Below are 14,227 nucleotides of genomic sequence, written 5' to 3'. Positions count from 1 at the left end.
AGCTGTGGCACACGGGCTCAGTCGTCATGGCTCGTGGGCTCTAGAGCACAGGGTCAGTAGTTGTGGCTCACAGGTTTAGTTGCTCTGCGGCATGCAGGATCTTCCCAGACCAGGGCTCAAACCCGTGTCCCCTGCACTGGCAGGAGGATTCTTAACCACTGTGTCACCAGGGAAGTCCCAATCTTATGCTTTTTATACCCAAATGTTACATGTTCTTCAAAGAAACCCTAGAAAATTCAGATAAGAGATGAAATTAAGAAAATAAAAGCACCAATAATCCTGTACCTAGAAAAAGTTATGGTGTATATTTATATTCTAAGCTTTATTAAAAGGTGGTATGTATTTGGTCATATTTAAAATGATTTTCAGATTTCAGTGGCTCTACGTCCTGCCCCTTATCTGCCTATATATGAAGTGATTTCTCTCCCTAAACATTTCTAAGAATCCCCAAGATTACTTACACATGTAAAATAGCTGTTTCTCAACTGTGTCACTTACCTTCTGGGATTCTCTGACAGAAGGAAAATGTTTTCTTATAGGAAATCAAAACTTCTGATGCGACCTCTTTGCTTTCCTTTCATTACCATGTTCATTGGTCTCATTTGTCCCTAAGCAGTGCCCAGAAACCTGCTGTTGCTCTTCTGCTCTTGGATTATTTGCCTCACTGAATGCCTCTCACCAGACCTCTGACCCCTGACTGCCTTGCCACCTTGGGTTGTTAGCATTGTGCCACCTCCTCCAATCTTGTGAATCTGGGCTGCCATGGATTGCTGTCCTCATTGTTGTCCTTCTCTAGCTGGTACCAGTCTCTCTTGCTTCACCAAACCTGTTGTCCCTTGATTTTCATTGCTCACCTCTCTCACCAGCCAGGAGGACAATGCCTTCACCTTCTTTTCTTGTGTTCAACTCTTTTCGGACTGGCGTCCCCATAGCAGAGTTGTTTAGATGTCCAGTACATAACTTTTATTTCTACCACAGCCCTTTCCTTTCTAGGGGTTTTGGGCTCTCTGGGCTTGGGGGAAGGCTGGGGAAACTAATGGGAGTGAGGTCAGGTTCTTCTGCCCTTCCTTCCCTTGCCCCTTCTAATTCCTAGGACCTGCTGCTATTTCTGGTGCAAGGTGCCAGATTTCCTCTTTCATGTTGATATATTCTTTGGACCTCCACGTTCTTTCTTATGTTGAGTCTGGCCTGGCTTTTCTCAGGTCTTCTCTCCTCACAGATCCTCTCATTTATGTCTACATATCTGATGCCCAATTTTAGACAGAGTTTCAGTTGTTTTCTGTGGGTCCAAAGAGCAAGGGACCTCTTTAAGGTGTCTAAACATTCCATGAAGGTTAAGCAGTTTTCCAGTATTCTTTGACAGTCTTACTCAACAAGTGGTTTGAGAAATTCTGAGATCTAGAGAAAGTGTCCCAAGGAGTTCATGGTATCAAAAGCAATAATGGTGCCTGCTTACATTTATATTAAAGATCAGCAGATAAAATAATTGTTTAAAAAATATCTCTTTAAAAGTGGACATATAGTTCTTCAATATGTAGTTAGTGCACAACGTGGAGATCAAATGAATGTGCTTGTGACTCAGTCACTTAGCCAGACACAGTGAATTGAATATCAACCACCAGCCATTGCTGGACTTGGCCATCACACAGCTGTAAATTATTTTTATTCATAATTATAAAATTATTATTAAGGCTAGACAATTATTTAAGACCATGACATAAGGAACACAGAAACTGCTATATATCAAGTTAATGAAGAATATAAAATATTAATAATTCTCAGATTTTCTTCAATATGAACATCACCAAATCTGTAAGCTGCATCCATTAGATCAAAATTCTCATGTAGCACATTAGGAGATATAAGAATAATTTAAAAATTATTATTTAAATGGAGAATGTTAGAAGACTTTTCATGTGTGGGAATAAAGACTTTTTAACCACATGTGTTACAATTAGGAGAGTGTGCATAAGCAGACAAATGAAACAAAATATGAAAATACTAATTGTATTTTTTTGCATGTAAAATATAAGAATATCAGACATCCATAATAAAATAGTTTTTAATTTATTTTATGCTGTAATTCATAGTTAAATTTAATTATACTCTTGGCTCCCAAGTATCAATATAGTATACTTTAAAAATGATACTTTTTCTTACATAATTAGTCTACATTAACTGGCATGTAAAAAGTCAAAACTTGTTTTTGTACATAGTGGGTATATATTATATGTAAATGTACAATTGTTGAAGATTGCATTTAAATGGAATTTATAATACATTTTCAACCTTAAATCATGTCATTATAACATGCAGTATAAAAAAATGGCAGACCCATTAACCAATATCTAAGGGATTGAAGACATTCTCTGTACTGTTCAATGTGGTAGCAACCAGCTGCATGCAGCTATTACAATTTAAATTAATTAAAATGAAATAAAATTAAAAATTTAGTTTCCTATTTACACTAGCCACATCCCAATTGCTCAAATAGTGCATGTGACTGGTGGCTATCATATTGGATGGTGCAGTTGTATGACATTTGCATCATTGTTCATAGAAAATTCTGACAGTGTCGATCTATATTACTGTGAAAGGGATTTGTTAGTTAAAATAGTAGGAAAGGCTGCTTTACGTGTTAAAGTTATTCTTGCTAATGTCTTTTCTATGATTTTAAGTATTTAGAGAGTAGAATTTATGCCTAACCAGGACTGGTCCATGCTGGACGCTAAATACATACAAATACACTTATTTTATCCCAGTACCAATAATGAAGACAACAACAGACAGTGAGCCACAGCCACCGCCCGCCTCTACAGGAGACCCTCCAACACTAGCAGTAGGGCACAGTGACGTGGACACAGTAGGCGACCAATAAACGCCTACACGAAGGAGTGACGACTTAGCAAGAAGGAAGACACCTTCTACCACGCCTGCCTTCCCCAAGAACTACATTTCCCGGTACGCTTGGCGCCACGTGCTCTTGTGAAGTATAAAGAGAGGCAATTACTTCCTACTGCCCCTATCCGCCTTCGCCTGGCGGTGCCACAGTGTTTCCTGGGAAAGGTAGTTGTAGCGTTGGTGGTCAAGTCCCAGCAAAGAGAGCGCAAACTAAACTTTCCAGCAAGCAGCGCGGCGGCCTGGGAAGAGGGGAAGATGGCGGACGCCAAAGATGGTGTTTTGTGGCCTGCGGGAGCCTCCCGTGCCCCAATTTCATTCAGCTTCAATCGCGCGTCTGCCCGGAGATGGCTGGCGGAAGACGCGGCTCCGGAGAAGGATTTCTTGAAGACCGAAAAACGGAGGGAGCTGCAGAGTGTGCAGCCCTCAGAAGCCCCCAAGGAACTTGTCATCCCTTTGATCCAGAATGGCCATCTTAGGCAGCCACCGACCCAGGCCCCTGGGCCATCCACACATACTGAGGTCTTGGTGGATGGGATGCTGTCCCAGGCTGTGAAGGAGCTCATTGAGGAATCCACGCAGTCTCTGGAGGAGAGAGAGAATGCGGGTGTCGACCCCATGCTCGCTATCCCTATGATCCAGAAAGGATGTACCCGCAACAGGGAAGGGGCAGACAGCGAACCCCGGGCTGAGACAGTGCCGGAGGAGGCTGATTATGAGGCAGTCCCTGTAGAGGCCTATGGGCTGGCCATGCTGCGGGGCATGGGCTGGAAACCTGGCGAGGGCATCGGCCGTACCTTCAATCAAGTGGTGAAGCCCCATGTCAGCTCACTGAGGCCCAAGGGGTTAGGGCTGGGCACCAACCTGACTGAGGTCCAGGCCCTGGCCCCCACCGGCCCCCACCACCTGCTGAGGCCAGATGAGGAGCAAGAGAAGGATAAGGAAGACCAGCCTCAGGGACTGGTGCCTGGAGGAGCTGTGGTGGTTCTTTCTGGCCCTCACCGAGGCCTCTATGGGAAGATGGAAGGCCTCGACCCTGACAATGCTCGGGCCATGGTCCGTCTGGCTGTGGGGAGCCGCATGGTGACTGTTAGTGAGTACTGCCTGCGGCCTGTCTCCCAGCAGGAGTTTGACAAGAACTCCTTGGATCTGAGCCACGTGAGCAAAACTTCCCCAAGGCAACAGAATGGAGCAACCTCGTCATGGAAGGCCCTTCAGGATCAGGACCTCCACGTCCGGCAGGAGGACTCAGCGAGGAAGCGGAAACACCATCCAGACCGGTGGGACCCTGAGCATCTCAGATGGAGACAGGATGGGCCTGCAGCCAAGATTGAGAAAGCAGCTCCCAGGAGTCAGCACTGGCTGCACAGGGACCTGCGTGTGCGGTTTGTGGACAAGCTGCACAAGGGTGGCCAGTATTACAACACCAAGATGACAATCGAAGATGTCCTGAGCCCGGATACCTGTGTGTGTCTGACAGATGAAGGCCAGGTCCTGGAAGGCCTGAGGGAGGGCATGCTGGAGACCCTAGTCCCCAAGGTCCAGGGCAACCGGGTGATGGTGGTGCTGGGGCCATGGGCTGGAAGGGTGGGCCGTCTGCTGGACCGCGACAGAGAGCAGAGCCGGGCTCTTGTGCAGCTGCAGAGAGAGAATCGGGTGGTGGAGCTTCACTATGATGCCATCTGCCAGTACGTGGGCCCCAGCGACTCGGAGGACTGACCTGTGGACACACTTCCATCACCCAGGTTGTTACCAATCCCATACAGTGTGAAAAGCCTGCCTTCACGAAGTGGTGGGGGGGTCATGGTTCCGCCCTCCACTTGCAGTGCAGCCCTGGGACAGGATGGACCAGAAGGGAGGCTAGAAACAAACCCAGTATTTACCAGAACTTAGTATATAATAAAAACCAGTTCAAATACTTTGTAAAAAAAAAAAAAAAAAAAGACAACAACAGCAGAAGGAACAATGTCACCATATATTTTGATACACTTTATGTTGTATGAAGTGCTTTTGTGTAAATGTTCTCATTTGAGTTTAAAAACAGTTTCAGGAAGTTGGCAGTGATTATTACTCCCATTTTACAGTTGAGAAGTCTGAAATTCAGGGAAGTGAATGGACTTTTCTAGATGATAACAGCAATAATATTAACAGATGGTTTTTGATCATAAATTTTAAATGGTTGTTAATAGCGAATGTCTATTGACTGTTAATATTATTAGCTATTGATATCAATAGATAATGTTTCTTGGCCCCTCAATGAATTATGTAATTTAATTATCAGAAACCTCTGATTAGGTACTACTTTTACATTTTCCTATTTTACACATGAGGAAACTAGGGCTTGGGGGAGTTAGGCAACTTGCTCAAAAGTCTGGGATTTGAACTCAGGTAGTCTTCTATGCTTGTATGTTGGGTTAGATTCATACTCTGGCTTTTCCTCTTCTCTCGCTTTGGCCTTTGAGATCCAAAACATGAGCCCACTTGGTAACTTGGTGGTCCCAATTCGACCATCTTGTAAAGAAAGAAAATTTAGCAACTATTGTGTTGTGTATTGTATTGTGTCAGATAATCCCACAATATACATTATATTGAATGTAGCCAACCTTGAGATGCTGTGTACTGAAGGCATCTTGATGGGACAGAATGAAGCTATTGATCAAAGGAAAAAAGGACACGTGCCTCTTTAGAGTCAGCCTTACATTTGTTTGCAGCTGGAAACAATTATGAGTTTCTGCTACAATAGAGAAGACTGACAATATACTGTCAGCCAAAGACCTAGAAATCTCACAATTAAGCCAATCTCAACTTGGCATTGAGATGCCTCTGTAGTCATGGGTGAGGACCTCCAGGTGTTTACATCATTTTCAGCCCAACATTTTCAGGTACTTCATGTGACTCCAGCTCTGTGACAAATGTGAGTTAAGTTTTCTGAGTCTCAGGGCTTGGGCAGAAATGAAGGTATGCAGATGGAGGGCTGATGCAGAATTTGAAGTATTGTCATGTTTGTGTCAATGGCTGAAAAAGTTTCTGCAAGCAGTCAGAACATGTTGCTGCACATCAATTAGATAAAAAATTGCTGAGTTTCAGTAAAATTCTGCTGGCCATGAAGGTGAAAACCATATTGTCAGAGCTTTTTGTCATCTATAGGACAAATACTAGGCTTCTTAAGCACTGTGTGTCTGTGTGTATGTGAGAGAGAGAGAGAGAGAGAGAGAGGGAGGGAGGGAGAGGAAGAGAGAGAGAGAGGGAGAGAGGGAGAGAGGGAGAGAAAAAGAAATTTCACAAACAGAAGATAGTAAGTCTGTGGGTATATATGTATATTGGCTGTAATCTCTCAGTTGCAAAAGTCAAACTCAATTCAGGCTGGTTTAAACAAAGAAACAAAATGGAATCCATTGGTTCATGTAACTGGTATTTTCAAGGGATCAAGCTATATTTAGAAATGGCTGAATTATGAGGTTAGATTAATATCATTAAGAAGCTTTCTCTTTTTTTGTGTCTTACAAATTGAAAAATATACTATTTTTTAATTTGAATTCATTCTCAGGAAGGCTCTCTTCATATGGCCACAAAGCTGTCCTTAACCACATCATCTTAAATGGTTCTTAGCCTCTATAATCCTATAAAAGGGACTACTTCTTTACCAGTAGTTCAGAAGTTCCATGGAGGGCTCTGATTAGTCTGACATGGGTCATCTGATCATCTCTGAACCATCTTTTTTTTTTTACATCTTTATTGGAGTATAATTGCTTTACGATAGTGTGTTACTTTCTGCTTCATAACAAAGAGAATCAGTTATACATATACATATGTTCCCATATCTCTTCCCTCTTGCATGTCCCTCCCTCCCACCCTCCATATCCCACCCCTCCAGGCGGTCACAAAGCACCGAGCTGATCTCCCTGTGCTATGCGGATGTTTCCCACTAGCTATCTACCTTACGTTTGGTAGTGTATATATGTCCATGCCTCTCTCTTGCTTTGTCACAGCTACCCTTCCCGCTCCCCATATCCTCAAGTCCATTCTCTAGTAGGTCTGTGTCTTTATTCCTGTCTTACCCCTAGGTTCTTCATGACATTTTTTTCCCTTAAATTCCATATATATGTGTTAGCATACGGTATTTGTCTTTCTCTTTCTGACTTACTTCACTCTGTATGACAGACTCTAGGTCTATCCACCTCATTACAAATAGCTCAATTTCGTTTCTTTCTATGGCTGAGTAATATTCCATTGTATATATGTGCCACATCTTCTTTATCCATGCATCCGATGATGGACACTTAGGTTGTTTTCATCTCCGGGCTATTGTAAATAGAGCTGCAATGAACATTTTGGTACATGACTCTTTTAGAATTATGGTTTTCTCAGGGTATATGCCCAATACTGGGATTGCTGGTTCATATGGTAGTTCTATGTGTAGTTTTTTTTTTTTTTTTATGGTACATTTCTTTTCTTTTTTTTTTTTAACATCTTTATTGGGGTATAATTGCTTTACAATGGTGTGTTAGTTTCTGCTTTATAACAAAGTGAATCAGTTATACATATACATATGTTCCCATATATCTTTCCTCTTGTGTCTCCCTCCCTCCCCCCTCCCTATCCCACCCCTCCAGGTGGTCACAAAGCACCGAGCTGATCTCCCTGTGCTATGCGGATGTTTCCCACTAGCTATCTACCTTACATTTGTTAGTGTATATATGTCCATGCCTCTCTCTTGCTTTGTCACAGCTACCCTTCCCGCTCCCCATATCCTCAAGTCCATTCTCTAGTAGGTCTGTGTCTTTATTCCTGTCTTACCCCTAGGTTCTTCATGACATTTTTTTTTCTTAAATTTCATATATATGTGTTAGCATACGGTATTTGTCTTTCTCTTTCTGACTTACTTCACTAAGTATGACAGACTCTAGGTCTATCCACCTCATTACAAATAGCTCAATTTCGTTTCTTTTTATGGCTGAGTAATATTCCATTGTATATATGTGCCACATCTGCTTTATCCATTCATCCGATGATGGACACTTAGGTTGTTTCCATCTCCGGGCTATTGTAAATAGAGCTACAATGAACATTTTGGTACATGACTCCTTTTGAATTTTGGTTTTCTCAGGGTATATGCCCAGTAGTGGGATTGCTGGGTAGTATGGTAGTTCTGTTTGTAGTTTATAAGGAACCTCCATACTGTTCTCCATAGTGGCTGAACCAATTCACATTCCCACCAGCAGTGCAAGAGTGTTCCCTTTTCTCCACACCCTCTCCAGCCTTTATTGTTTCTATATTTTTTGATGACGGCCATTATGACTGGTGTGAGATGATATCTCATTGTAGTTTTGATTTGCATTTCTCTAATGATTAATGATGTTGAGCATTCTTTCATGTGCTTGTTGGCAGTCTGTATATCTTCTTTGGAGAAATGTCTATTTAGGTCTTCTGCCCATTTTTGGATTGGGTTGTTTGTTTTTTGTTATTGAGCTGCATGAGCTGCTTGTAAATTTTGGAGATTAATCCTTTGTCAGTTGCTTCATTTGCAAATATTTTCTCCCATTCTGAGGGTTGTCTTTTGGTCTTGTTTATGGTTTCCTTTGCTGTGCAAAAGCTTTGAAGTTTTATTAGGTCCCATTTGTTTATTTATGTTTTTATTTCCATTTCTCTAGGAGGTGGGTCAAAAAGGATCTTGCTGTGATTTATGTCATAGAGTGTCCTACCTGTGTTTTCCTGTAAGAGTTTGATAGTTTCTGGCCTTACATTTAGGTCTTTAATCCATTTTGAGCTTATTTTTGTGTATGGTGTTAGGGAGTGCTCTAATCTCATACTTTTACATGTACCTGTCCAACTTTCCCAGCACCACTTATTGAAGAGGCTGTCCTTTCTCCGCTGTACATTCCTGCCTCGTTTATCAAAGATAAGGTGACCGTATGTGCGTGGGTTTATCTCTGGGCTTTCTATCCTGTTCCACTGATCTATATTTCTGTTTTTGTGCCAGTACCATACTCTCTTGATTACTGTAGATTTGTACTATAGTCTGAACTCAGGAAGCCTGATTCCTCCAGCTCCGTTTTTCATTCTCAAGATTGCTTTGGCTATTCAGGCTCTTTTGTATTTCCATACAGATTGTGAAATTTTTTGTTCTAGTTCTGTGAAAAATGCCAGTGGTAGTTTGATAGGGATTGCATTGAATCTGTAGATTGCTTTGGGTAGTAGAGTCATTTTCGCAATGTTGACTCTTCCAATCCAAGAACATGGTATATCTCTCCATCTATTTGTATCATCTTTAATTTCTTTCATCAGTGTCTTATAGTTTTCTGCATACAGGTCTTTTTTCTCCTTAGGTAGGTTTATTCCTTGATATTTTATTCTTTTTGTTGAAATGGTAAATGGGAGTGTTTTCTTGATTTCACTTTTAGATTTTTTAACATTAGTGTATAGGAATGCCAGAGATTTCTGTGCATTAATTTTGTATCCTTCAACTTGACCAAATTCATTGATTAGCTCTAGTAGTTTTCTGGTAGCATCTTTAGGATTCTCTATATATAGTATCATGTCATCTGCAAACAGTGACAGCTTTACTTCTTCTTTTCCGATTTGGATTCCTTTTATTTCCTTTTCTTCTCTGACTGCTGTGGCTAAAACTTCCAAAACTATGTTGAATAGAGTGGTGAGAGTGGGCAACCTTGTATTGTTCCTGATCTTAGTGGAAATGCTTTCAGTTTTTCACCATTGAGGATGATATTGGCTGTGGGTTTGTCATATATGGCCTTTATTATGTTGAGGAAAGTTCCCTCTATGCCTACTTTCTGCAGGGTTTTTATCATAAATGGGTATTGAATTTTGTCAAAAGCTTTCTCTGCATCTGTTGTAATGATCATATGGTTTTTTTCCTTCAGTTTGTTAATATGGTTTATCACATTGATTGATTTGTGTATATTGAAGAATCCTTGCATTCCTGGAATAAACCCCACTTGATCATGGTGTATGATCCTTTTAATGTGCTGTTGGATTCTGTTTGCTAGTATTTTGTTGAGGATTTTTGCATCTATGTTCATCAGTGATATTGGCCTGTAGTTTTCTTTCTTTGTGACATCCTTGTCTGGTTTTGGTATCAGGGTGATGGTGGCCTCGTAGAATGAGTTTGGGCGTGTTCCTCCCTCTGCTATATTTTGGAAGAGTTTGAGAAGGATAGGTGTTAGCTTTTCTCTAAATGTTTGATAGAATTTGCCTGTGAAGTCATCTGGTCCTGGGCTTTTGTTTGTTGGAAGATTTTTAATCACAATTTCAGTTTCAGTGCTTGTGATTGGTCTGTTCATATTTTCTATCTCTTCCTGATTCAGTCTTGGCAGGTTGTGCATTTCTAAGAATTTGTTCATTTCTTCCAGGTTGTCCATTTTATTGGCATTGGGTTGCTTGTAGTAATCTCTCATGATCTTTTGTATTTCTGCAGTGTCAGTTGTTACTTCTCCTTTTTCATTTCTAATTCTATTGATTTGAGTCTTCTCCCTTTTTTTCTTGATGAGTCTGGCTAATGGTTTCTCAATTTTGTTTATCTTCTCAAAGAACCAGCTTTTAGTTTTATTGATCTTTGCTATCATTTCCTTCATTTCTTTTTCATTTTTTTCTGATCTGATCTTTATGATTTCTTTCCTTCTGCTGACTTTGGGGTTTCTTTGTTCTTCTTTCTCTAATTGCTTTAGGTGCAGGGTTAGGTTGTTAATCAAGGTGTTTCCTGTTTCTTAAGGTGAGCTTGTATTGCTATAAACTTCCCTCTTAGAACTGCTTTTGCTGCATCCAATAGGTTTTGGGTCGTCGTGTCTCCATTGTCATTTGTTTCTAGGTATTTTCTGATTTTCTCTTTGATTTCTTCAGTGATCACTTCGTTATTAAGTAGTGTATTGTTTAGCCTCCTTGTGTTTGTATTTTTTACAGATCTTTTCCTGTAATTGATATCTAGTCTCACAGCATTGTGGTCGGAAAAGATACTTGATACGATTTCAATTTTCTTAACTTAACCTAGGCTTGATTTGTGACCCAAGATATGATGTATCCTGAAGAATGTTCCATGAGCACTTGAGAAAAATGTGTATTGTGTTGTTTTGGAGGGAGTGTCCTATAAATATCAATTAAGTCCATCTTGTTTAATGAATCATTTAAAGCTTGTGTTTCCTTATTTATTTTCATTTTGGATGATGTGTCCATTGGTGAAAGTGGGGTGTTAAAGTCCCCTACTATGAGTGTGTTACTGTCGATTTCCCCTTTTATGGCTGTTAGTATTTGCCTTATGTAATCTTGGTTGTAGGTTTTTCTCCTTCATCACTTTAAATATGTCCTACCACTCCCTTCTGGCTTGTAGAGTTTCTGCTGAAAGATCAGCTGTTAACCTTATGGGGATTCCCTTGTGTGTTATTTGTTGTTTGTCCCTTGCTGCTTTTAATATGTTTTCTTTGTATTTAATTTTTGACAGTTTGATTAATATGTGTCCTGGCGTATTTCTCCTTGGATTTTTCCTGTATGGGACTCTCTGTGCTTCCTGGACTTGATTAACTATTTCCTTTCCCATATTAGGGAAGTTTTCAACTATAATCTCTTCAAATATTTTCTCAGTCCCTTTCTTTTTCTCTTCTTCATTTGGAACCCCTATAATTTGAATGTTGGTGCGTTTAATGTTGTCCCAGAGGTCTCTGAGACTGTCCTCAGTTCTTTTCATTCTTTTTTCTTTATTCTGCTCTGCAGTAGTTATTTCCACTAATTTATCTTCCAAGTCACTTATCCGTCCTTCTGCCTCAGTTATTCTGCTATTGAGCCAATCTAGAGTATTTTTAATTTCATTTATTTTGTTGTTCATCGTTGCTTGTTTCATCTTTAGTTCTAGGTCCTTGTTAAATGTTTCTTGCATTTTGTCTATTCTATTTCCAAGATTTTGGATCATCTTTACTATCATTATTCTGAATTCTTTTTCAGGTAGACTGCCTATTTCCTCTTCATTTGTTAGGTCTGGTGTGTTTTTATGTTGCTCCTTCAACTGCTGTTTGTTTTTCTGTCTTCTCATTTTGCTTATCTTACTGTGTTTGGGTCTCCTTTTTGCAGGCTGCATGTTCGTAGTTCTCATTGTTTTTGGTGTCTGTCCCCAGTGGCTAAGGTTGGTTCAGTGGGTTGTGTAGGCTTCCTGGTGGAGGGGACTAGTGCTTGTGTTCTGGTGGATGAGGCTGGATCTTTTCTTTCTGGTGGGCAAGTCCACGTCTGTTGGTGTGTTTTGGGGTGTCTGTGGACTTATGATTTTAGGCAGGCTCTCTGCTAATAGGTGGGGTTGTGTTCCTGTCTTGCTAGTTGTTTGGCCTAGGGTGTCCAGCACTGTAGATTGCTGGTCATTGAGTGAAGCTGGCTGCTGGTGTTGATATGGAGATCTCTGGGAGATTTTTGCTGTTTCATATTATGTGTAGCTGGGAGGTCTCTTGTGGACCAGTGTCCTGAAGTTGGCTCTCCCACCTCAGAGGCACAGCACTGACTCCTGGCTGGAGCATCAAGAGCCTTTCATCCACACGGCTCAGAATAAAAGGGAGAAAAAGTAGAAAGAAAGAATTAGTAGAAGTAGAAAGAAAGAAAGGAGGGAGGGAGAGAGGGAGGAAGGAAGGAGGGAAGGAAGGAAAAAAAGAAAAAGTAAAATAAAATAAAAAGATAAAATAAAGTTATTAAAATAAAAAATAATTATTAAGAAAAAAATTAAAAAAAACAACAACCAAAAAAAAGGACAGATAGAACCCTAGGACAAATGGTGGAAGCAAAGCTATACAGACAAAAATCTCACACAGAAGCATACACATACTAACAAAAAGAGGAAAAGGGGGAAAAATCATAAAAAATCATAAATCTTGCTCTCAAAGTCCACCTCCTCAATTTGGGGTGATTTGTTTATTCATGTATTCCACAGATGCAGGGTACATCAATTTGATTGTGGAGCTTCAATCCGCTGCTGCTGATGCTGCTGGGAGGGATTTCTCTTTCTTTTCTTTGTTCTCACAGCTCCTGGGGCTCAGCTTTGGATTTGGCCCCACCTTTGCATGTAGGTCGCCAGGGGGGCATCTGTTCTTCGCTCAGACAGGACGGGGTTAAAGGAGCAGCTGCTCACTTAGGCTGGGGGGGAGGGAGGGGCACGGAGTGCAGGGCGAGCTTACAAAGGCAGAGGCCAGCGGGACGTTGCACCAGCCTGAGGCGCGCCCTGCATTCTCCCGGGGAAGTTGTTCCTGGATCCCGGGACCCTGGCAGTGGCGGGCTGCACAGGCTCCCCGGAAGGGGGTGTGGATAGTGACCTGTGCTCGCACCCAAGCTTCTTGTTGGCGGCCGCAACAGCCTTAGCATCTCATGCCTGTCTCTGGGGTCCGAGCTTATAGCCGCGGTTCATGCCCATCTCTGGAGCTCCTTTAAGCAGCGCTCTTAATCCTCTCTTCTCGCACACCAGGAAACAAAGAGGCAAGAAAAAGTCTCTTGCCTCTTTGGCAGGTCCAAACTTTTCCCCGGACTCCCTCCTGGCTAGCCGTGGTGCACTAACCCCTTCAGGCTGTGTTCACACTGCCAACCGCAGTCCTCTCCCTGCTCGGACCAAAGCCCGAGCCTCAGCTCCCAGCCCCGCCCACCCCAGCGGGTTAGCAGACAAGCCTGTCAGGCTGGTGAGTGCCGGGTCGGCACTGATCCTCTGTGCGGGAATCTCTCCGCTTTGCCCTCCGCACCCCTGTAGCTGTGCTCTCCTCTGCGGCTCCGAAGCTTACCCCCTCCGCCACCCGCAGTCTCCGCCCACGAAGGGGCTTCTAGTGTGTGGGAACCTTTCCTCCTTCACAGCTCCCTCCCACTGGTGCAGGTCCCGTCCCTATCCTTTTGTCTCTGTTTATTGTTTTTTCTTTTGCCCTACCCAGGTACATGGGCAGTCTCTTGCCTTTTGGGAGGTCTGAGGTCTTCTGCCAGTGTTCAGTAGGTGTTCTGTAGGAGTTGTTCCAGGTGTAGATGTATTTCTGGTGTATCTGTGGGGAGGAAGGTGATCTCTGTGTCTTACTGTTCTGCCATCTTCCCGGAACCCATCTTTGAAGTAAACTGGAAGGATGGACGCTGAGATTGACTAGCCTCGGTCACGTGCTCACCTCTGAAAAGAGATGGTAGAGGCCACCCTCCTCAAACCACACAGACTGAGAGTATGGGAGAGGTGTTTCTTAAAATGAAAAATGTGTTTCTGATAGCAGCTAACTAAACAGATGGTCACTACTTGTGTGTGTGTCAGTGTGTTTGTTGTGTTGTGTTGTGTTGTTTAAGGCCAAACCCTAGCCAAAGTTCATCAGTGACATTATGAGATTCG

The 14,227-nt window shown here is 42.1% G+C and overlaps 1 pseudogene across 1 annotated transcript; it reads left to right on the top strand.

Annotated features, from left to right (window-relative positions):
- The first annotated feature begins 2,880 nt into the window (after positions 1-2,880).
- Positions 2,881-4,632, top strand: LOC113620229 (G-patch domain and KOW motifs-containing protein pseudogene; annotated as a pseudogene). The gene has a single exon (XR_003432698.1). The product of XR_003432698.1 is annotated as a G-patch domain and KOW motifs-containing protein pseudogene (transcript).
- The last annotated feature ends 9,595 nt before the right edge of the window (positions 4,633-14,227 follow it).

Source organism: Aethalodelphis obliquidens, unplaced genomic scaffold (genome assembly GCF_003676395.1).
Source record: "Aethalodelphis obliquidens isolate GAN/ISIS:26980383/991018 unplaced genomic scaffold, ASM367639v1 scaffold7, whole genome shotgun sequence".
Lineage (NCBI taxonomy): Eukaryota > Metazoa > Chordata > Mammalia > Artiodactyla > Delphinidae > Aethalodelphis > Aethalodelphis obliquidens.
Note: the sequence above shows the minus strand (reverse complement) of the source record. Positions and strands in the feature narration are given on the sequence as shown.